Genomic DNA, 25,494 nt, shown 5'->3' with positions numbered 1-25,494 from the left:
CATCACTTTTCCAAGCCGATATGGTTTCTAGTCTATGGCAGTTTCATCAGCAGGACATGTGCACACTGTATTGAGAGTAAAATACTGGAATTCTGCTTGTACGGTGTGCCAGTTTTCTTAAATTAATAAAAATGACAAATGGGGTCATTTACTAAAAATGGTGTTTGACACACTAATCTTAGTAAAGTACTCCCTTACTGAAAGGTGCAAATTTGTTGCATATTCTGCTGTCCATGCACCAGAGCTGGAATTTACTCCAGTCATGTGCACTGGTGCACATGTTAAATGGGTCGGGCTGCAAAGCACCCACCAGCAGCCTACCTCCTACCACCCCCACACCCTGACCATTTTTTTTAAAACTGGCAAGGGGCATCAGAGACAGCTATAAAGTAAAAAAATTCACAAAGCAACACTTCGTGATTTTATTACACCAGAAAACTGGCTTAGAGCAATACTAAATAAACCCTATTGTGTTTGTTTGAGTGACAATATGTTTCCAGGTGTGTATGGTTGGGGATGTATGTGTTTGTGCATGTGTATGGGTGAGTGTATCTGCAGATATCAGAGGTGTACATAAAAGCTTGTGCCAAATTAGAAAAATTCAGTGGTCTAGGATAACGGTATAATTGCACCGTAATTATTATAGTATCTCCCCCATCATCCTGACCTTTCGCAGACACTAAATTTACAACCACTTTTTCTCCCTGCTGATGTTCCTATTTAGGGGAGATGAAATCTGCAGCCTTCTGCAGGCCCATTTTGTGCTAAAGTGGTTAACGTTTCTGACAAAATGGAAAGGTGATAGGATAATTAAAAGTAAACAGACGACAAATCCAGCCAGATGGCAATATGCCTTGTTTGCACTGTGACTAGATCTTCTCAAGGTAATACTTGAACTATTATTGTTGATAGTGAGGTGATGCAATGTTAATGCAATATAATTGCCTGTGCTCTTATGTTACAGCCAGGTGTTCAGCAGAGCATCCACTCGGCAGTTTATTTTATCTCCTATGACAAGCCAAGTTAATATAGATTTCTCATACCTGTATGTCTAGCAATTACCAAGTGTTAAACAACGTCTAAAGTGATGTCAATAGCATACTGTATATGGCAACAATGGAAGGCCTCAGACTACTGTAGGGATTCTGACAATTAATGTGAGGGAGAAGAACGCAGCTGTTGGCCGACACAACTGCAAAACAAGGTCAACATGACCACTTTGCTAACCCCGCTTGGCAACACAGCTGTTGTATATGTTGAGGAGCTGTGAACATATCGACGGAGCAGGAATTCGCCTAATTAGAGCTCTGCAATAGATGACAAAACAAATCTACAGAATCTTCAGAAACTAAATATATTAATGTGATGCTCACAGATTATCATTTGTCATTTTCAGTTCCTTTTTTCGCACTTTACTGTCGCTAGAAACTGCCATCAAGCTTACTTTTAGTAGTAACAATAACTTTATGTGCATAAGGGCTCATTCAGACGACCGTATATATGAATGAGTCTGCATCCGTTCCGCAATTTTGCTGAACGGGTGTGGACCCATTCATTTCAATGGGGCCATAAAAGATGAGGACGGTACACCGTGTGCTGTCCGCTTCCGTAGTTCTGTTCTGCAGCCCCGCATAAAATATAGAGCATGTCCTATTCTTGTCTTCAATTGCGGACAAGAATAGGCATTTTCTATTATAGTGCTGGCCAAGTGCGGACCGCAAAATGCGGGAAAGCACACACGCCGGTGTGCATGTTTTGCGGATCCACTATTTGCGGACCACAAAACACTATGGCCATCTGAATTAGCCCTAAAGCTGTAATGCTTTGAACAACCTATAGTTTGGATTAGTTTTAGATTGAAAATACCAATACCCACTGCATGAGGGGAAGGCTACAAGGCAACTCATAGCGGCACAGCTGTGTTGGCCAGGATCGCAGAGTAGCGCTTGCCCAATAGAAATGAATGGGGTTGTATTTCTAGTTGCAAGAAACCTAGCAGTCATAGATTTCTTGTATTAATTTCTATGGGATCACCACTACTCTGCAATCTTGACCGCCATAGCGATCAGTGACGCCGTGCCGTACCCTAATAGTCAGTGCAAGTACTAGGTATTCATATATCATCCAGACTAGTCAAAAGCTCATGCTTAAAGATAATCTGTCACTACAAAATGCAATGAAATCTACAGGCAGTATGCATAGAGCTGGAGGAGCTGAGCAGATTGATAAATAGTTGCAGGATAACAAGCCGAACTGGATGGACAAATGTCTTTTTTCGGCCTTATATACTATGTTACTATGTTACTTACACAGTGAATGCTATCAATCACTGATAACACCTCCCCTGTGTACAACTCTCAGGGACTGACAGCTATCTCTGTATACACACTTACACAGAGAATGCTATTAATCACTGATAACACCTGTGTGCAGCTATCGGTGACTGACAGCTATCTCTGTATACACACTTACACAGAGAATACTATTAATCACTGATAACACCTCCCCTGTGTAAAAATATCAGTGACTGACAGCTATCTATGTATACACACTTACACAGAGAATGCTATCAATCACTGATAACACTCATAAATAGCTGTCAGTCACTGATAACTGTACATAGGGATGTGTTATCAGTGATAGCATTCTCTGTGTAAGTGTGTATACATAGATAGCTGTCAGTCACTGATAGTTTTACACAGAGGAGGTGTTATCAGTGATTGATAGCATTCTCTGAGTAAGTGTGTATACATATATAGCTGTCAGTCACTGATAGTTGTACACAGGGGAGGTGTTATCAGTGATTTATGGCATTTTCTGTGTAATTGTGTAAACATAGATAGCTGTGAGTCACTGATAGCTGTACACAGAGGAGGTGTGATCAGTGATTAACAGCATTCTCTGAGTAAGTGTGTATACATATTTACATCTATCAGCAGTCACTGATAGCTATACATGTGGGTGGTGTTATCAGTGTGTATACAATCATAGCTGTTAGTCACTAAGAACACCTCCTCCATTAACAATGAAATCAGAATATTATTATTCTTTATTTTCATGTATCTTTTCCTGCATCAGTATCAGTCTATTACTGTGCAACAGATGAGCATGTGATATTCCATAATGAGAAACATAACAAATGAAATTTTACTGTCACTGAGCATCCCAGTTTTAAAAAAAAAGATGTGCAAACCAAGTTACAGAAAAGCCTAAGTAACGCAAGCAGTTCTTAAAGAACTAAGCCCCACTTCATTTATACAACTACTAGGGTTCCTAGAAAGAAACACCACCAATCTAAATATCACTCAACAAGCCAACCCCCACAATATGTACCAAGCTTAATAATAAAAAAAATATGGCATAAGACACAAGTGCTAAGGGATACTTACTCTGTCATGGATCCTTACTTCCTGTATGTGATGTTTACTGTTGGTGTGTCAGTATATCAGGATCTAATATTCCATGAAATGACAGATGTGGCATCAAATAAGAAACTGTTTTAAACAGATGCTGACGTAACCCTGATGGATGGCACGGTCGCTTAGTATCTAATACCTCTTTTGAAGGTTGCTTCAATTCCTTTCAGTATCAGGTAGCAAAACAAGATACATCTCCCCTCTTCTTTGCATTCTCATCTCCAACCACCTTCACTTCCCCAGCTTACAGCTTTGCAGCTCGATTGCTTGATCGGTTTTGTTGCCTGAGGCGTTGTATAATTGACTTGGCTCAATCAGTGCAGCATCAGCTTGATCTGACACATCTACCAGAATGCCTTGCAGCTCACTTCTCACATTGTCACAAGGTTTTGATGTGCCGCAGGACAAAACCTTGCTTTCTTGGGTATATAATGTTATAAAAGTATCTCAACAGACATTATTTATGTATTTTAGCTGCCAACCAACAACCCTGACTACAGTTTACATGCAATTATGACGAGGCCCTGCCAAGAGCGTGCCGCTGATGATAATCTTGCTATTTAAATGCATGCGCTGGATATGAGCTTTGCATCTAAAGTTACATAAAACCTAATAGAAAAGTAATAAAATTGAATAACTTCTAAATGTGTGATTAATTTTAAGGCTTACAAGTTAGAGCCTACCCATATTGATGGGTCCTAGTAAAGATGAAAAAGGCTGTTCTAAGGAACTTTCCATATTTTTTTCAAGACAACATGATGTGACAATAATAAAAAATAAAAAAACTATGAAATTAAAAGGGTTGTCCAGCCTTTGCTTTTTTTAAACCTTTTTTTTTTAAGCTCATAGTCAACTCATACTCACCTGCTCACTGCTGCTCGGTTCTAGCTCTCTGCCTTCCTGTCCAATGCATCACTGAAGCCAACAATGTGACCCTTGGAGATACATCACCGCTTAGACCAGTTATTGGCTTTAATGGTGCATGTGACCCTTAATCCAGAAGTTTGCAAGATAAGGACTGGGGAGACCAGGGAAGGAGGCAGAGAGTCAGGACAGAGGGGTGAAGAGCAGGTACATAGGATTTTTTCAACAGGTACAACAACCTTCTGACAGTTAAAAAAAAAAAGAAGCTGGAAATCCCTTTAAGCCTCATTCAGAATGTCATTTTGTGACTTTCCATTTTCCAGTCAAATATGTCTAATTGTTACATTTTACACTTGTGAAGATAGGGAGAGGGGAACAAGCCACTGACAGGCACCTCTGGCTGTGGCTTATATATCTGGAGAACAAAGGAATCAGGCATATTAAAATCCAATATGCCCAGCATTTCTTTCTTCCAACATTGTACATCCAAAATCTGAGTGTTCCATTCATTCATTTTATATATATATATATATATATATATATATATATATATATATAGCTACATTTAGATTTTCCAGCCCTGATCCAATTATCGAGTAAGAAAGTTTTAATACAATCTTTTGTTTATGGCATTAAATTGTACTAACAAAACCATCTAGGATGATTGAACTAAAAAAAGCTTACTGTAATTTTCCTACCAAATCAAGTGTAAGACCATTTAGACCATTGCCCATTTAGTTTCTATTATATCTGGGTCAATCAGTGAAACATGGCTAGTAGTTTAGGAACTAAGGCCCTCACTGAGGGTTGTTCTACTATTTGTTTTATTTTGGGTTGGGGGTTAAGGGTCCTCAAAATCCATATTTTGAATTAAATTCCATATATTTAAACTACCATAATTTGAGTTGTGGGTACGATACAAATGTTGGTAATGAACAGTATGTCAACAAGCATAAAATAATCAAAATGTATATCCCATGCCAAGTATACACATTTCTTCTAGGGACTTCTCTTAAAAATATTAGGCTACCTATGTATTACCAGTCAGAGGTTCACTATTAAACACTATGAAATATGTTCATGTGACTGTAAAAATAATCTCCCCAGCATATTCAGCACACCAGAAACAATGTGCTATCACAATATATGCAACTGCCTGATAATTGCCCTGCTATTAGTTTTGACATGTAACTGAATGCTTTCCGAATATTAATTGTACTCTATTAACACAATTTTATTTACAATTGCTATTTTCGCTAGTCAAACCTACTGTGATATAAGGGAGTGGCCATCAGAATCCATCATTCAAACCAGAGAAGGTTGTCATAAAAGCACTTTTCTAGAAATGGGCTTCACCAGTAAAGGGTCCCCCAGTTAATAGTCAGTGAATATATCCTGGTCTCTGCTGATGTACAGGACCTTAAAGATATTTTCACGCAATAAAAAATTGTCACCTATCCACAAGATAATAAATATCTGATCACTGAAGGTTCTCATTAAAGATAAGAACTGGCTTTGTGTACCCTATACAGAGATAGTGTTGGCAGCAGATTTGAAGTCCATGAGAGCAGCAATGCACATGTGCAGCCACCATTCCATTCATAAGCGAGACACAAGACCTCCAGCAATCAAACACCTATCATCTATCCTCTGGGTAGGTTAAAAGCATTAAATGTAATTTAATATTATGGGTTAGGAGAAAAATGAAATATTAATATTTGTACGATAGAGAGGTCTAAGTATTACCAAGTTCTTGCTGGTAAGGCCCGGTAGAAAAAACGTAGGAATCTTTTGTATAGTACAAGGGCAAAAAATAACATATGCAATATTATCTTATTTAGTTTAATGTCAATGGGTCTTCTGTAATGTTGAGCAAATCAAATTTAACGAAGTGGACTTCGATCTATATTTCATGAAAAATTTGATTTGCTACAAAGCCGAATTTCTTCGCACTTCGTGGTAACTAATCAATTTTTCCTGAAATAACAGTTAAAAAAATACATATTCCCCTTAAAGATTTGGTCTTGGAGGTGCTGTTGCATCCATCTTGAATGAAGAAACCATGCAAAATCTTGCGCTGTGTGACATATGATGTTACCACATCAGTGTGCTGGTGTCATCAGTGATGATGTCACTGCACCCTGCCAGTATGACCGGGTAGTGAAATCATTACATTAGTCTGTGCGAGATTTCACAAGGTTTCTTCAATCAAGATGGCCGCAATGTCCTCTCTGCAAGCAAATGGATGAGGTATGTTTTTGTTTACCCCTGATTAACCCCTGAAAGTCTTCAATGTTACTGTCAGATGCCATGAGAAGTGTTGAAGGAGGCATCTCAAGGGTTCAATGATGGGGGCGACGCAATCACTGCTCCCCATCATTCTGCCCAATGCATACAATGGAATGCAATTTGTGACAAAGTAATTCGCAACTAAACAAATTTCTTTGTGAAATTTGGCAAAGCAGCCAAATAAAATTTTTGATAACTTTGCTTATCTCTAGTGTTGATAGAGCACCATAGTGCTCGGGGGCTCGGGCCGAACACATCAGGATGCTCGGGTGCTCTACCGAGCACCTGAGTATAATGGAAGTCAATGGGAGAACCCGAGCATTAAACCAGGCACCCCCTGCTCTGAAGAGGGGAGGGTGCCTGGTTCATAGGAAAAGGTCAGAAATTGATGGAAACACCACCAAAAAAAGTCTGGATGCATCTTGGACTCCCAGGTTGCTGCTCGGAATGATGTTGTCCGAGTAGTACGACACTTTTACAGACTGACAATAATATGCACAAAACCAAAGATAAAATCAATTTTAGAGGAAAAATTGTTAGGAAACATATTTATATTTGCTTGTATATAAAGTGCAAGTGCTGACAAAAATTACAAGGAAGAGACAGTCTGATACAACCTGTATATCACATAAAGGAGGTCCTCAGGGACTCCGACACGCATAAAGCCTATGCACTAAGTGAAAGGGCTGCCAAAAATTACAAGGAACTGGCACTCCAATACACCCTTTGTTACACGTAAAAGAGGGCATTATACACAGCCTTGAAAAATTATGATTAATGGCATGCTGGTGACCCTCAAAAAACCCTTAAAAAAAATTTGGAGCAAGGGCCTGCTGATCTGACCATCTAAAACATTATGGGCGAGGGCCTGCTGCTACTTTGTTGACTCTAGATAACCTGGGGCTGAGAGCACGTCCCTGTGACGGCGAAGATCCATTCGGATATATGCCCTATCAACTTTTGATGTTATTTTCAGCATAAACCATGGTGACCACGGGTAACGGTGAATCAGTGTTCGATTCCGGAGAGGAAACCTGAGAAATGGCTACGTCTACCATTTCCAAGCAAGGCAGCATGTGCGCAAATTACCTATTAGGTATAATTAGGTGAGGGCATGCAGGTGAGCTGACCCAGTAAAAGATTTTAGGTGCGGGCCTGCATGTGAGCTGACCATATAAAAGATTGTAGGTGAGGGCCTGCAGGTGAGCTGACCCTCTAAAACATTATATGCGAGGGCTTGCAGGTGATCTGACCCTCTAAAAAATTATATGTTAGGGCCTGCAGGTGAGCTGACCCTCTAAAACGTTATATGTGATGGCCTGTTGCTGAGCTGACCCTCTAAAACATTATTGTTGAGGGCCTGCTGCTGAGCTGGCAATTAAAACAATTATGGGAGAGTGCCTGCTGCTTAGCTGACCATTGAAAAAATGTACAGTGTATAGGACTCCGGTTCTATTTTGTTGGTTTTCAGAACTGGGGCCATGATTAAGAGAGACGGTCGGGGTCATCCGTATTGCGCCGCTAGAGGTGAAATTCTTGGACCGGCGCAAAACGAACCAAAGCAAAAGCGTTTGCCAAGAATGTCTTCATTAATCAAAAACGAAAGTCGGAGGTTCGAAGACGATCAAATATCGTAGTAGTTCCGACCATAAACGATGACGACTGGCGATCCGGCGGCGTAATTCCCATGACCAGCCGAGCTCCTTCCAGGAAACCATAGTCTTTGGGTTCCAGGGGGAGTATGGTTTCAAAGCTGACAAAGTACACTGTATGTCACAGACTTTATTTGAAGCGCACACGTTACACTGCAGATGTGGCCCTGGTAAGGTCAGAAGTGGACAACATCTGCGGAAAAAATACACTGGATGTCACTGATATTTTAGGGATGCGCACACTTTACACAGGAGATGTGGCACAGCTAATCTCACTATACACAGCGGACACCGTCTATTGGAAAAATAAACTGGATGAAGATATTTTTGGGATGTGCACACTGTACACTGGAGATGTGGTGCAGCTAATGTCACTGTCCGCATTGTACAACGTCTATTGAAAAAGTACACTGGATGTCAGAGATATTTTTTGGATGCGCACACTTTACACTGGAGATGTGGCACGAATAATTTAACTGTCCGCAGCAGACACCGTCTACGGAAAAAGTACACTGGATGTCACAGATATTTCAGGGATGCGCACACTTTACACTGGAGATGTGGTGTAGCTAACCTCACTGTCCGGAGCGGACACTATCTACTGAAAAATTACACTGGATGTCACAAATATTTTTGGATGCGCACACTTTACACAGGAGATGTGGCACGGATAATTTAACTATCTGCAGCAGACACCATCTATGGAAAAAGTACACTGGATGTCACTGATATTTTAGGGATGCACACACTTTACACAGGAGATGTAGCACAGCTAATCTCCCTGTCTGCAGCGGACACCGTCTGATGCAAAAGCACACTGGATGTCACAGATATTTTTGGGATGTGCACAATTTACACTGGAGATGTGGCACAAATAATTGAACTGTCCGCAGCGGCCTATTACACAGTATTTAGAGCAGGATGTGCTAAAAATATATATTGCTGCTTTCACACAAAATAGTCCTTAAAAGGACTTTTGGATCTCTGAAAAGTTTTTTGTATAAAAATCTTCCTATCACACTCCATACACTCTGCCCCCTCCTATGCACAGCTCTCCCTAACACTGAGCAATGGAGCGCAGGTTGCGCTACAAACATATATTGCTGCTGTCACACACAATAGTCCTTACAAGGACTTTTGGGTCTCTGAAACTTTTTGTACCCCAATTTTGTTTTTATTACACTATATAGCACCCGATGACACGTTCCGGCCAGCAAATCACTGTAATGCCAGTAGCCAACATGGCTACTGGCATTACAGTGAGGGCAGTACTTACCTACATGTTTATTGGCTGCGTAGCAGCCAAGAAACGTGCGCAGAGGGGACTCGAGCATGGCGCTCGAGCACATGCGGTACTCGGCCGAGTACCGCCATGTGCCGAGCATCAAGATGCTTGAGACGAACAGGTGTTCGGCCGAGCATGCTCGATCATCACTACTCATCTCTTGTCATCTGAATGAACACCAAGATAAAAATTAATGGTATACAATATAAAATCACGAGCAATCTTGAGTATGAAAAAGACCATTGTATCATAACAGAGTACTTAGAGTACTGAGTCTATATTCTTACATTCATTTGATTCATTTGTTGACACCATTGTCAGTCAATTCACAGTCAAGTCTCTTCTTGTTTCCACAATGTGTTTTTTTTTACTATAAAAGTATTGCATCCTGACGGGGTTAATTCTGAGAAGGAAGCAACTTAAATGCTAAGCACGACTCCTGGATCAAGTTAAAATAACAGCCATACAGCCAAGGGTTAATCCATTCATTCAGCTATGTAATCTTCTAGTGAAACGGGCAGGAATGTTTTATACTGGGATTTAATTTTTTTTTTTTCTTCTTTGTTGTCATAACAGATGACAGAGGCCTAAAAGCCTCCCCTTACACTCTGATGTGACACATCACAGGCTGTTAATCCTGCCCCGGGGTCAGGCTAAATTCATCTTTCATGTTCATTTTTATAGGGAAATGGCAGCTGCGGGAGTAGCCAGAGCTCCTTGGGGAAATGTAAAACAGTCTTTAATCATAGAGGATTGTTAAGGAAAACAATCTGTTGTGAGTAAAAGTTGATGAATCAGTTTGAATTCTAATACATTAATATGTATCTGTTAGGCACAAGCCTGGAAATGCAAATCCTTTATAAGTGACCAGTGAGTACTGAGACAAAGGTGGGGGATGGGGGATATGTCCTCTGGCATTACTCTATTTATGCAGCGTAAGAATTACATGAATATTTAATGAAAACCAAAAGAAATATTATTATCATTGAGTCAGTTATGCCTCATACTAAGAATAAATTGTCTGCCCTTCATTGTTATCACTAACATCAGAATTATACATACATACTGTACCTTATATTACGTAATACTGACCAAATATGACATAGGTCATTATATTCTTAATAATCCAATGCCTAGGGCACCAAATTATATGGGAAACTCTACTACTAACCAACACCTAGTCTAAAGCAAAACCTACACCTCAGATAGACCGAATGCTTGCTTGGCCAACAACTATCGCTCCATACTCCCCCCTACCCCTATAAAGATGCACCATCCATGCATGTGTTCTCAATATGGAGAGGGAAGTAGGCTGATGGCAGACACCTCTAGAGGTGGCTTATTTCCCTTGAGAAGCAAAGAATTAGCTATGTTGAAATCCAACTGCCCAATCCTTTTCTCCCCAGACATCGGTCATCAGGGAAGAGCCAAGAGGCCAATCATACACATTAGATGTATTAGATGTTCAACAAATGCTACTAAAATGTGTGTCTTCTGTCAACATTAATCTAGTTTTAACAGTCATCTTAAAGATGACATCTCTTGCTGGTGCAGTCTTCTAATAAACCTTTATCCTGGTTCCAAGGAACCTGGATTTGGAAACTGAGGTTTATGGAATATGGTCATTATTATTAGCTATAGTTTTAGTGAATGTGGACATTATGAAATTAAATAAATACCAATGTTTGCTGCAAAAACATGTCTGCCAGGATCTGTAGCTTTTATAGGTTCAATGCTTAATAGATGGAGCTAGCAAGAGCTAATCTCCCCATCTTACTCATGCACCTGCTACTCTAAACAAAGGAATCATTTTGTTTGCATAATTTAGGGTGCTCAAATGGTAGTGTTTGAGACCTTTCTTTCTTGCTTTGCTGACTTGATCCTTTAAACAGTATGATTAAAGGGATTTTGGTGCAAGAAGATAGCAGATATCTAATGTTTGCAATTCTATGGGATTTTAAAGTTTAATACCTCCCTATCTCACGGAAAGTATCCAACAAAGCTTTCAACTCATCATCGAGCTATTTTTGTTTGGGGGGGATTTCTCAGTCCACACTGGATTATCTCAGAATAGACAGCTGTTAAAAGGAGATGAATGAACTACAATTTTTCTTCTGAAGAGGTAAGGATAATGCTACAGTGTAAACTTAACAAAATGTATACCTTCATTTTAAAGACAAAAATAAATGGAAGAAATGTCTTGAGATGGTCACATTTGCATTAACACTTTATGGTAGTATGCAGCATTTCACAATAAAAGTAATAAATTGTGAGGCCAAAAGTGAACTGTCAAAATAAACTGTAAGGCTGTGTTATATAAGCCAAGTGCCTGCTTTAATCTCTCACACTGGAACAATCAACAATTCAAATCAACAAAACGTAGAATTTATTAATGAAGATAACTGTGAATGAAGTAGTTGAAAGGTAGAACCACACAGCAGATCCACGTGCATGGAGACTGTACACATGGAGGCAAATGGAGAGCCTATTACAAATATATAATTCTCTAAAGCAATTTTCTGTGTAGGACCATATGATGTCTGTGCAGCATTTACTCTCCTCTGACCTTTTTCTTTTTTGTTGTCCAACGAAACCTGGATGGATCAGTAATATGGCCTAGAAGATAGGTAATCAGTTAAAAATTCTCAAAAAAAAACTTTTAACTCATGGAGATAAGACACCTCTGGCAGTGGCATTCTCCTCTTTCTGTTTGGGACACATGTATGTATGAGGTGGTCAGGATAGATAGCCGTTGACCAAGTGAGTGTTTGGCTATGTATTTAAGACTATAAATACAATAAAAAAACAACAACATAGGCCCAAGCTACATGGGATTCCTTTGAAACCTGAACTAACATGGTTTTTGTGCCCATAGGGGTGGAAAATTGTAGACCATACTAGTCAAATCACTCCATAAAGCTTCTTAACTTTTTTGTGGCCTTGTAATAAAGCTTCAATAGATATAAAAACAACCCAAAAGTACTTTGGTAGAAAGATTAAGGCCCACTGGATAACAGAATCCTGGGATTTGCTGAACCCTTGCTACATGCTGCCATACACATTTAACAACTTTCAGCAGAACAATTGTTTGGCAAACAGCTACTGTATCTCTCCCGGCTCCCCCCCGACCCCCCCCCCCCCCCCAACACACACACACACACACACACACACATGTTCAGTTCAGCCAAATATGTATGTGTACTCAAGGAATAGAGGGAAGAAAGCCTTTGCCAGACACCTCTGTTGGCGGCTTATATCTCAGGAGAACAAAACAATCGGACAAAAATATTTAGATTCTTCTATTCTCAGACATGATCGACCAGGGAAGAGTCAGGAGCTCCCCACGCATATTAGAATTTTGGCCAAACCCACAGTTCTTGGTGGGTTCAGTTGACATTAAACTAATGTGTATGGGTCTTTAAATCATTCCAAATTATTCAACCAGATAAGGTTGTGGAGGAGGGTAAAGAAAGTTATGCAGATTAGGAGCTCCCTATACATACACTTGTTTTGCTTAGTGTTCGGCAATCAGGCAACAAATGTTCTGTTACTTATCTCCATTTCACCATTACCACTTGTTCATCTCATGCATCAGACAGAGAATATCTCAAGTATCATCTTGATCTCAGGATGACATTATGTGTTCTACCTGGCCAGATCCCAAACATACATCAATGGCTTTAGCATGATTAAGGTGATTGACAAAGGCTTATTTCATGACTGTCTGCTTAGGCTTTTATTTAATAGGACGTCAATTACTAAACACATAACTTGACAGCCATCAGAAGATGAGCAAATGTATAGTGAGCAATGGAAGAAAATCAAAATGATGGGATTCTTTCACCATAGCCATATACAGTATGCTTCTCAACCTAAATATTTCACGCAATGTATAGAACAATCTTATAAGGCTGTATTCACAACTGGCATTAGATTCTGTTCTGGCACATTTCTGCTACTTTTTGCTATTCTTATTGCCAAGTTCTTATGCTTCAGGGTCCAGAAGGACCTCATTATAAGTTAATGGAAGCTGTACATCTGTAATGATATTGTGTTCACTCTGACAGCTCAGTAACCAACAACTTGGGTATTTTTTCCTGTACTTTTTCAGGCATGTGTAAATTTACATATATAAATAGCTGAATAAAAAAATAAAAATAAAAAAAATAACTGAGTCATATAAAAGCTAAGGTTCATTTTAAATGACACAAGCGAGTAGTACCTCCTGAATCACTTGTCAACGTTTTCTAGTGTCCATTTCACAACCGACAAGGCTCTTGACAAGGCTTTCAAGTTCTTCAGTTGATCTCTGGCTACTGTCATCTTGAGAACGATTTCCAGACAGTACACTCTCTACGCTACAAAAACTCAAATCCTCATTTCCGACTCCAGGAAAAGAGAGCACTACCCTTAAATCAGGGACATCCATTTCTCCTATTTCATAATGTTTTTATATAAAGCCAATATGCATGTCTCTAATGCATGGCTGATTACTGGCAGTGAAATATTGTCCCGTATAAAAATATATTTAAATGGCCATAGCGAGACAGGAACCAACAAAGCAATAACTAATAATAAACATCATACTAATAAGTGACAATTTTAAAATCCCCTGCTATGACTGCTCCTTTAAGGGGGAAAATAAATGTATGTATATACCATGTATAATTTATACACCTTCGCACATATGTGAACAACTGACTGAAAAAGTTTGACATTTCAAAAGGCTCCCTACCCTTCAATTTACTTTGCCATGTATCTTATCTTATTCAAACAATCTAATTGCCACCCAATCTTTCAACGGCACATCATCTTAGCACCTAGCTGACAGGATCGGCATTCACCTGAGGGCCTCATTAGACTATGGCAGTTCAGCGGGACAAAAATACCTCAACAATACCTGCTCAACACCCAGGCTGCTGACTGACAAGCAAATAATTGGGCTAAACAAACCCAAAAGCAAAACGCAGCTGCCAGAAACCAGTGTGTGCTGCAAGTCTTCCACAATAACAGTCAGAGTAGTGACTGGTTCACGTCACTGTAAATCTTTGAACAGCAGAAAGTGGTGACACATAGCAATGACAGCCTTAGAAATGTCATGCTAGTTACTTCAGGGATTGAAGTCTCTTATTCACAGCGGCTTCACGAAAGTGGGAAAATTATGTAGTAAGTCAGCAAAAGCAGCAAATGGTTTAAAATATGGATGTATTCTATTACCAGATCTTTTAATTTTAGGATTAAAGGGGTTCATCCAGAATCTGGACATTTTTTATAAAAACCTCTTGGACATGCAAAAAAATATAAAACCAGAAAACATCACAATTCTTCTCTGGCCACCAGCTGTGTCTATTGTGTCCCAAATAACATTAAGTGACCTTGCCATCCAATTGCAAGGATGTTTCAGCCTTGGTGGCATAGTGTCCCCTGTCATTGGACAACATGATAATGTGATGTTACTTCACTGTGGCCTAATAAACATAAAGTACTAACAAAGATTGACAACATAATAATTCAGATTGACAGTATTTTTACCAGGTACAAAGGATTTTAAATGTCCTAGGCAACCCCCTTGTATATTGCCATATTAGTCTATGTGGAACAGATCCATAATTCGTCACCCATACACTGCAAGGGGCTCATGCTGTACCTCTGTGTGCCTCCAATTTTTAGGGTATTACTGCATGTGGAGGTTTTTTCTTGTATACTCATGTGGAATACATGCAAAAAATGAGGCTTCATAATGGATGCTATATTATGGAGTTATTTCTCACTAGAACTGTCAAGGAAATAATATGGAGCGGCAAGTAGGTAGCAGATGGAGTGTCTATGACTTTGTGGTTCTGTGTGTCATTGTACTTGGTCAGTAGATATGACAGATTCCATAGGTACAGCCACACGAATGGTGAGAGATACTACTGCATGGGTACGGCCACATGGTCAGGTTTCTGCATGCAGTTTTGGAAGCCAAGTCACGTCTGTACTGTATACATTCTCTCTTTTTATGATCCACTCCTGATTTTGGCTTCCAAAACTGCATCAAGAAACCTATGTGGCCGTACCCATGCAGTGGCATCTTTTACCATGGGGATCAATTGTAAAAATAAAAAAATATCCGTTAAAGTATAATTTTTTTTTGTTTGTTTTGTTCTGTGCTCTGCAGGATGAAGAAGCGAAGTGTACTATGCCTTTGCTTCCCCTTCCCCCAAAGTACATGTTATACATAGGGCAAAAACATGACATTGGCGCATTACCTTTTACATCCTACAGGTGGAGTCTTGTACCTTACAACTAGTATATAGTATTTTACAATAGCCTTTGGTTTGTGGAGTGCAATATAACACCACCAACACATTGAAGCACACAAAATGTTTTTTTATATTTATTGATTATTTATTAAGAAAATCCATTAAAATGCACCTGTATATTTAGAACCAAGGGACTCGATGAAAATCAAAATGAATAATCAAAATGATAATCAAAAAATAGGTTATATAGGCTAAAGGATAAATGATTATGACATACAACTGTTAATACAAAATTAAGGAAAGAACATACATAGAAAATGGATGTTAAATAGTTCTACCTGATCTGCAATAGTACATAGTGATGCACTATTTCTGGGGTAGAAGGGGTTATTCACAGATGTATTGAAATTAGTGTAATTAAAAGAGCATTGTTAATCTGTCGCTGTTAATCATCTACATATATTGTATATCTAATACTGTACTTGCAACTAATGCTTTGAATATCTTCCAATCCAATTATTCTCAACCTATGAACCATGACAAATGCCTTGCAAGCTGTATTCATACCCTATACTATTGTAGTTGTATGTTACCATGTCTCAAGCTGTAACCAAGATGCCGAATATTCAGATGTTCTCCCCCCTGTTAACGGCCAGCCTAAGCTCAATAGGCAAGTCACTCTTGAATGTTCCTCTGGAGCTTGTTTCCAAGGAGACCGTGCCCTCAGAGAATAAGTAACCTGAGCTGTACCAGCCCCCTATTCTCTTTTGACAAGATGTTGACTGTTAGAGAATGCCATATCCCCTGGGATTAATAGCTTACTTAGAGTTGAAAATAGTGGTGCCAAACAAGTCCTCCATAGCTGGCACCCACTTCAACATAAAACAAGAGTGACAATTAATGGATTTACAAAGCTTATGGAAATTATGTCTGGAGCTGCCCGCTTGTCTCCAGTTGAAAGAAATGACTGTGTTTGTTTTAATCTTAGATTTCTGTGCCAATATGTCACTAATTCATGAAACAAATATACTTCCTCGCACTCAACGAATGCAAGCAGCACCAACTGGACCTTCAATATAAAGGCAGTGAAGCTATTGGGCGATAGAGAAATAAACCAAAGCAAACCTGATCTAGTTACTTATTTTTGGCCAGTATGCCTAATAAGATATCATAAAGGAAAAAAATATTTAACAATACCCTCCAGTCCAAACTGAAAATTTGATATCACAGCATGTATGTATGGACAGCAGAGAAACAGTAATTCCTATCACACTACCTAACACCCTGCACTGAAACCTTTCAGCTACACTATATCACTATCTAACCTACGCTGACTATCTCCACTAACTATGTGAATTGTGTATATCAGCTAACTAAGTATCTAATGTAATTGAATAAGGAATAGGATCCAGATGAAAGCGCAGAAGACAGCAATGTCACTGCTTTCTTTCTCAGAACTGCAAAAAAAAACAGCAGAAAATGGCTGCTGGGGAGTTTCTTGTATAGTAAAGGCGTAGGCAACTTTCCTATTGGTTGCTAGGGATGTTGCTAAGCTCTGACAGAGATATTGCAGCCTTCTCATTGGCCCACAAGCAAGAAGGGAGGTTACTGATGAAAATCTAGAATATCCACAATTACCAATATATAGCACTATATTCTACATCTTTGCAAATTCTCGAGGTGCCAATATTCTCGAAGTGCCCTTCGTCTCTGTTTCTCCATAATAGTTTTATGTTGGATTCAACCATCTCAGACTTCATCATTCAGAGTGCTTTTGTTAAGTCTAAGACACGGCCAACCTTGGCACTTCCATAGGATGGACATATCACCCCCACTATTAGCACTGTGTCCATCTGAGGAAAGGGGGATGTAACTCTTACTATGCTACAGTACTCTGTATGGAAAAGTCTGAGATGGCAGCCATCATTTAAAAAAATAACAGCAACCAGTTTATAGGAACGGATGCACCATGGGCATCAGGTATAACAATGGCAAACACTTGTAATGTGCTTTACTCATAGGCACTCAAAGTGCAGGGATAGATTTGAGGCTAAGGCAACTCAGTAGAAAATCAATGGCTGCCATATAGGCACTCAAACCAAACACATGCACACTATGGTCAATTTTTTAGGAAGCCAATTTGCCTATTTTGTTGGAGAATCTGGAGTACCAGGAGCAAACCCACACAAATATGGGAATAACATACAAACTACGTGCAGATTTTGTGCCTGGTTGGATGTGAACCAGGACCCCAGCACCACCAGGCACCAGTGCTAACCACTGAGATATGTAGTTACATGTGACATGTATGGTCAAATTTTGGACTTGGTCACTTTACTTCAGTGACCTAAGGTCAGTCTGTGATACTGCAGATGAAATGTGGCAGATAAGTGAGAATAGAATTTTCAATAGACTCTTATGTGCACTTCCTGCAATCAGTCAATTAATATATGCACTTAAAACTATTCCCCTTCCAAAAGGGTACTTGAGAACAATTTGTTTGCTCTCCAGCTTGCTATCTTTTAAGCAAAAGTTTGCACTAAGCATTTAAACAGCTCATTCAGGACTTTATTCAACGCACCTTATACAAACAGATATTGTATAGAGCTCACTCATCAGTTGATACCGTGTGCGTGTCAAAGTGCATGTATTCCCAGGAACAGCAACAGTAAGAAAAAAACTTCAGGGTTATGCTCATTTATAAAAAAAAAAAATAACAAGCCATAGGGAATCTGACCCTGGTATATAAAATGATTTAAAAATACTCAAACCTATGTTTACTTACAACCAAAAACTAGTGTTGGTCAAGCACCAAAGTGCTTGTGTGCTCTGGTGCTTGAGTAGAACACTTCCCGATGCTTGGGTGCTCTACAGAGCACCCGAGCACAATGGAAGTCAATGAGAGAACCCGAGCATTAAACTAGGCACCCCCTGCTCTAAATAGGGGAGGGTCTCTGGACTCTAATTTGGCTTAGGAGTCCCTGCTCTGACTCCTTATATATATAGCTATGACCATATATGGAGTCAGTGCTTGGGGACACCCAGTGTATTTAAATCTAATTTAGCCTCTATTTCTGAAAAGTTTCTGGCGAGATTCAAACTTACTACCTTCTACATTACAGCCAAGAATATCAACCACTACACTATAGAGCTGAACAGTTACTTAAAAAAAAAAATGAGACTTTGGCTATATAGGAATTCTTACTAGTTGTAAGTATTCCTATACAGCAGAAGTTAAGTTAAACCCATAATTAAGTTAACATTATGGGCTTCCTCTCTGTGAAGCTGCAGTATTGTAGCAAGACTGCAAGATGCCTGTCACATAAAAATAAACAATAAGTAAAAGAATCTTGATACCGCGCTCTAGCAGTCAGTTTTAGCTGCAATGTGAATAAGCCCCCCCTCACACCCTCCGTACGGACTAAGCTGTGGGATGTCACAAATCTGAGTTACCTTTACTCTAGATGTTTTCTCCCAAGTCCTAGACCCTTTTGGGATGTGTCTGGAGTTTTTCTGAAGGCACAGGTCAAGTCAGAGTGTCTTGAACCTGGAGGTGCGCACCGGCCGGCAGCCCAGCTCCTTTAGTTCAGTCTCGTGGTTCACACTCATACAGAGCAGGAGTGACGTCACTACTGTGACTACGGGTAGCACAGATACCACTAAGCCGCAATCCTTCATCAGGCCGTAGTGGTATCTGTAGTCACAGTAGTGACGTCACTCCTGCTCTGTACAAATGTGAACCACGAGATTGAACTAAAGGAGCCAGCTGGTGCCAGCTGGTGCGCGCCTCCACGTTCAAGACACTCTGACCTGACCTGTACCTGCAAAAAAACTCCAGACACATCCCAAAAGGAGCTAGGTTTTGGGAAAAAACATCTAGAGTAAAGTTAACTCAGACTTATGACATCCCACATCTTGGTCCGTACGGAGGGTGTGAGGGGGGCTTATTCAAATTGCAGCTAAAACTGACAGCTAGAGCGCGGTATCAAGATTATTTTACTTAATATATATATATATATATATATATTATTATTTTTTATTACACTTTTTTTTACAATTACAAAAAAATACTAAATATATACATTTAATTCAGCCTCTATTTCTGAAAAGTTTCTGACGGGATTCAAACTCACAACCTTCTACATTTCAGCCCAGAATGTTAACCACTGCATTGCCAGTTACAAAAAAAATCTAATTATTATTATTATTTTTATTTATTTTTTTAAAGCAATTGGTCATGCAGCTCTGTAGTGTAGTGGTTAACATGCTTGACTGTAATGTAGAAGGTTGTGAGTTCAAATCCCGCCAGAAACTTTTCAGAAATAGAGGCTAAATTAGATTTAAATACATTGACTCGAGCACATGCAATATTCGGCCGCGCATAGAGACGCTTAAGCCGAAAAAACTGGTGTTCAGCCGAGCATGCTCACCCAACACAACCAATGACTCAATATAAATTCTGCTCCTATTTAATGTTCCTACGCATTTTGGACTTACAGATGTATTAAATATACATGTCATATTGTATGGTCCAATATTTCATTCCACATAAATGATACTCTGGTAATGTATCAATTTTGTAGAGACTTCAGCAAGTGCATAGGTTGTTAACATTCTCGCCAACTGACCTGCAGGGCAAGAGGATAATTTCTATAAAAGAGGTCAGAATAGTCTGGCATTTGAAACTAACACCTTGTCATGTCACCATCCCTATCTGACCTAACCCTGTCCCATTATGCTTGGACCCTGCTCTTGAAAGGACAATGTTGTATTTATCAAACAGCAAATACAATTACCCTTCATTAAGTTGACGACCTAAGCAGCAAAATATATTTGTCTAGGATAATGGAGAAAAAAGGAAAGAGGACAGAAGTCTTGTGTAAACAGGCGAACAATACAGCTTTATCTTATCTGAAGAACGTATTGCTGCTTGTCTGTAACTGTGTGCTTTACTGCCAAAATAAAATAAATTGAATCAGCTCACACATGATAGCATGTTCTTTCCTAAGTCATACTAATTGCCTGGCTAATTGATGTTTGTTGAACTTTCTCCATTTCATTGAGTGATTAGGTACAAAGCTAACAGTTGACATCTGTAGGCGCTTAACTGGCGTCTGTAATTACTGTTAATGTTAAATAATTGTTAGTTAATTGGAATGGTAACTGGCTGAATGGAATCCAGATTGTGAAGCAACAAAAAGAAAAACCTATTCAAATAAACATACATCTTCCACAAAATCATTTTACTATAGGTCTGATAAACTGCCATCAGCCACCATATTGAAGAGTGAACTCCACGGATGCATGTTAGCACATGCATAGTAAGGTTAAAAGAAGGATGCATACCCATAAGTTCATCCTATGCTAGATCCAAGCAGTTGTGTTGATCCAGAGGTACATTAAAGGTGCCCATACACCATCTATAGCTGTTAGCCAAAGGCTCATTTGGCAGATAGCTATTCCTCCTGACCCCCAATAAACATGCACATTTGGCTCTGGTTTTGGCTTATCTCCCTTGAGAACAAAAGAATCAGGGATTGAAGTTCAGAATGCTTAATCCATCCAACCTCATCTGTCATGGAGAGTCAGCACTCCACCATACACATAAGATAGTTAGCTGGGTGCGGCAAGCTTTGCCATTTTGGATATGGGCACCATAAACCAAACTCTCTGGTAAGGTAGCTGCCAATTCATCCTTGCCTTTGGAGCATAGAAAATCACTCCAGATCAGAAGAACAGCAAAGGAAAGTCATAGACTGAATGCCAATCACATCACTGGACATAAAAAAAGACCAAACCCATTTCAACCCAAAACCTCACTCAACTACTACTTCCAGTGGGAGAGAAGCATTATCTGACCAGATTGTCTACCCTTCTCTGTGTTGATAACAAGCAATGCTCAGCTGTCCCTTATTTTAGACTTGCTGTTTAAAAGATCATTTGACTACTAAACAGCTTGATTTTCGACATACACATACAGGTGTATTGCCAAGCTCAGATGTCGTTTTGTGACAGCAAAACCATTCATATTACATCAAAGACCCTGCGGATCAGAAGCCTTATTCTTTACTTTGCAATCACATGTTTCAAGAAACTCAGATATAAAAGTCTTGTGTCTGCTGTCGATTTAGAGATTATCATATGAACTCTAGATACATTTCTCACATACCTTCACATATTTTTTTCTCCAACTCGCCCAATTTTAATCACATTTTTAATACACCTTCAGTCTTTTCCCATCCATATAACATTATCATAATTTAAATGCAAGAATTACACTTTTTAAAAAATATCTAAAATCAAATGTTATTGTAAATTGTATGTTGAAATCCTTATGAATTGTAAGACATTTAGAAATGCAGGCTATATGTTCCTATACAATAAAATGATGTCTACTGAGAGTCAAAGCTAGGCTTGGTTACACATAGGTTAAAAATTCAGTTTGCTGCCCTAGCTTTGTCTGTGCTTTACAGCCCAATCAGTAACTAGGGCAAAAGTTCCACCAGCTCTCCCTCCTAGATGCACTCCTTTAACCACTACACATTTTTTAAGCATGGACATAATATTTATCTCTAACAAACAATAACTACAACTCCCAGAGATAAGTGATACAATGTAATAAATCCAATCACCAAATTTTAATTCATATTCATCAAATTGGGTCAAGGCTTTTGTAAATATTGTCCTATAACAAACTATGAAAAATATGACCAAGTAATACAATTAACGACAATGATTCTTTTAGTAACCATACCTAAACAAGTATAAAGGAAGCTCTATTGTAAATGTTTACACCATATGGATTGTTGTCTACAAGATGTTGAGAAATGCTGATACAGCAATTATCTAGTCTACAGATTCTCTGGGATTAAGGAGTGTTAAACTGCTAATCTAGGAAATCTCATTAATCATACATAATGTATTGTTCTAATTGGATATCGATGTCTAAATCCCATTTACAAACCTTGTACAATCAGACTGCTGTGTGAATTGGGGCTTTTAAAAATGCAGATATGGTTCAGAGAGGAGAAAATTGACCTTCCTTTCAGCGTTTTCTTTGCTCTTGGCAAGTAACACTACATAATGTGTAAAGGAGCACTGACTTTTAAACACAGGAGGACCTGCTTTGTTTAAGAATTGAAACATGACGTTCATCAAACTGACAGCTTCTTGACAGCCTTGTCAGCCACCTATCCACCCAATCGCTAAACATATCACAGCCAAAACCTTACTAGACTCTCACACACCAGAGGTCTTGCACCTGTTTTTAGCTCCTATTGACATTATCCAAGAACTAAGAATCCTCTTTCAGGTTGAGTTATACTTGATGTTTAGAAAACTAATTCCCCCCAAAAAACAACAAAAGGCCTCAACTTAGGCTTTTTTTTACTCCATCCTTGAAAATAAATACCAGTCGGCCTAGTTTTTTGAGCATCTGGGTTATGTATTGAGCCTTGGCTTGATTCATAGTACCAGCATGAATTAGCATATGGCAAGAAGGGGGAGACTCGTGAAGGGAGAAGAATGGGTCCATTTTGATGGAAATAGAGGCCAAAAGAATAATCTACCATCCACTAAAAAACCTATTTGTGTATGGATTCCCAAGCAAAGCCCAGAAGAGCTGATGTTGATTTTAGAATACACAAAGAGGCTTTAATCCTTTCAAGGGAACTAAATCACAACAGAAGAGACCCTCACAAGAAATTCTTGCTGTCAAGGATGCTTATTCAAAACCAAATAGCCACAAATCAAACCCTGTAAGTAAACACAAACAGAAATATGGGAAATGTGGTCGAGAGAATAAAAGGGAAGAGAGAGGAAAGGGACAAGGAATCCTCTTGATCAATCTTGCCTCATTCTTGGTGAAGTGGGCTCTTCACCCCAGAAACAAACTATCAGGTAGGAATGTTGATGGACTCGGCCACAGCATCTTCTTCTGGCCTTGTCCTCACAAGTTCATATTTAAGAACCATGCTGTAATTATCCATGTTATAGTCATTCTAATAACTATATTGTGTGAAATTATATTACATTCTTCTGTTATTCCACATTATACTATTATATTGCCCTGGTACTATTTACACAGAAGACCAGTTCTTAGCAGTATGTAGTCTAGTAGATGCTAAATAGCTCCATATAACATATATGATTAAAAATACATCTAAAGTGGAAAACACATTAAAATGTATAAAAATAAGAAATTATTTTTGATGTACAAAGCAAGAGCTTCTAAGTTCCATTATACAAGTCCGTTTTCAAGAGCAGACACAAGCACAGATCTTTTACTGTAATATTCTTCACAGAATACTTCACTGCGCCACAATTTACCGCTCCATATTATGCAGAAAATTCTGTAGGGATAATATCTTAGATTCTTTGGATTATTCCCAATGTATAATATTAAGGTTTGGGCCCTAATTTGATCACATGGCAATAATATCAGTTTAGGATGAATGCATTATAAGTAATGTCTCTTAAGATCTATCGTTCCCCTATGGCCCTGATCTGGCAAGTCATAATAAAGGTGGCTGCAATTCCTTGTACAAGCCGGACTGCAGGCTAATGTTTTCTTATGACCCTCTGACATTTTATTGCCTTCACAATTAACACTTCATCCAATCCAGACAAAATCAGGCCAAAGAAGATACGTAATGATAGAAAATATATGACAAACTTACCATTATTTGTGACGGCACTAAAGAATTTCTCAGAGCTGGCATCCGAAACCTAAAATATAAAACAGATTTAGTAATTTGCTTTCTTGGACAAATTGCAACATTTGCAAAGCATAGTAATGATTTTACTTCAATATTGTACACACTCCGGAGATGAACATCACCGCTCGTGAAGGCAACACAATCAATTTCTATATAAGTATAGATATTTGGTGGAACAATGCGGGGATAAAGAAACTGAAGTTGCAATAGCAAATGCATTTCCACTAGATGGTGCTATTTAGCTATAAATTTTCATAAAGCAATTTTATTCCACATAGGCCAAATGATGCTGTTTCCATCCCATGCACTTTCTTGATGTGCTGTGTTACCAAATGTGATACAGCTCAAGTAGTGCAGTGGCATTGTGGTCTCATAGACACATTATTTTTAATCGCTCTGTGTCTCTTGGCTCAGCACATTGCTGATAGAGTGGGGTGTTTCTAAACCTACATTGGTTATGTCAGATACCAGTTATTATTGTGTATGAGTGTGATCTTATAAACACTTTATATTCACAAACTGGCTAAATCCATTGCAATACAAAGATTAGATGGCACACGTATACTATAATATATCGTGAGAATATGTATTAAAAGTCACATAAGCTTGGATGCCTTATTACTTTTTTGAGGGGTGTCTTTCGTTTATATCATACATGCAGCATATTGCACCGTAGGTACTGTATGATGTTTATTTACTTGTTATCCATTGGGAATAATGCTCTTATAAATATTCTATGCATTTGCAGGTTTCCTAACTGCATGTAATTCCTATTTTATGTGTTTCAATCAAAAAGCAAATAAGCTGGAAAATGTGGTCTTAAAACGTCACAATATACTGAGGCGACATCCTTTCACAACTGCAAATGATGGCCGGCATCATCAGCAGTATTGACTTGCTCTGATCTCCTGAAGGTCAAAGGTCAATGACCTGACCACAAACAGTGCAGGATAAGGCTGCCAGCAAGGGTCTGAAAATGCTATGCATGGTGCTGCATGCCAGGACGAACCTGAGCGAAGGAGAAGA

At 39.0% G+C, this 25,494-nt stretch overlaps 1 protein-coding gene across 2 annotated transcripts in view; it reads right to left on the bottom strand.

Moving 5' to 3' along the window:
- Nucleotides 1-25,494, bottom strand: part of AUTS2 (activator of transcription and developmental regulator AUTS2) — a 100,918-nt gene that overhangs the window by 71,979 nt on the left and 3,445 nt on the right. The window contains exon 2 of one of the 2 annotated variants that reach the window (XM_044286790.1): nt 24,430-24,478. The gene's annotated coding sequence lies outside the window, so the exon portion shown is untranslated. Of the gene's footprint in view, nt 1-24,429; nt 24,479-25,494 lie in introns of those variants that run through there. The other variant, XM_044286789.1, reaches the window with a different exon arrangement.

The sequence above is a fragment of the Bufo gargarizans genome, chromosome 3 (genome assembly GCF_014858855.1).
Source record: "Bufo gargarizans isolate SCDJY-AF-19 chromosome 3, ASM1485885v1, whole genome shotgun sequence".
In the NCBI taxonomy this organism is placed as follows: domain Eukaryota; kingdom Metazoa; phylum Chordata; class Amphibia; order Anura; family Bufonidae; genus Bufo; species Bufo gargarizans.
The sequence above is the reverse complement of the archived record's forward strand: the minus strand, read 5'-3'. Positions and strand labels throughout refer to the sequence as shown.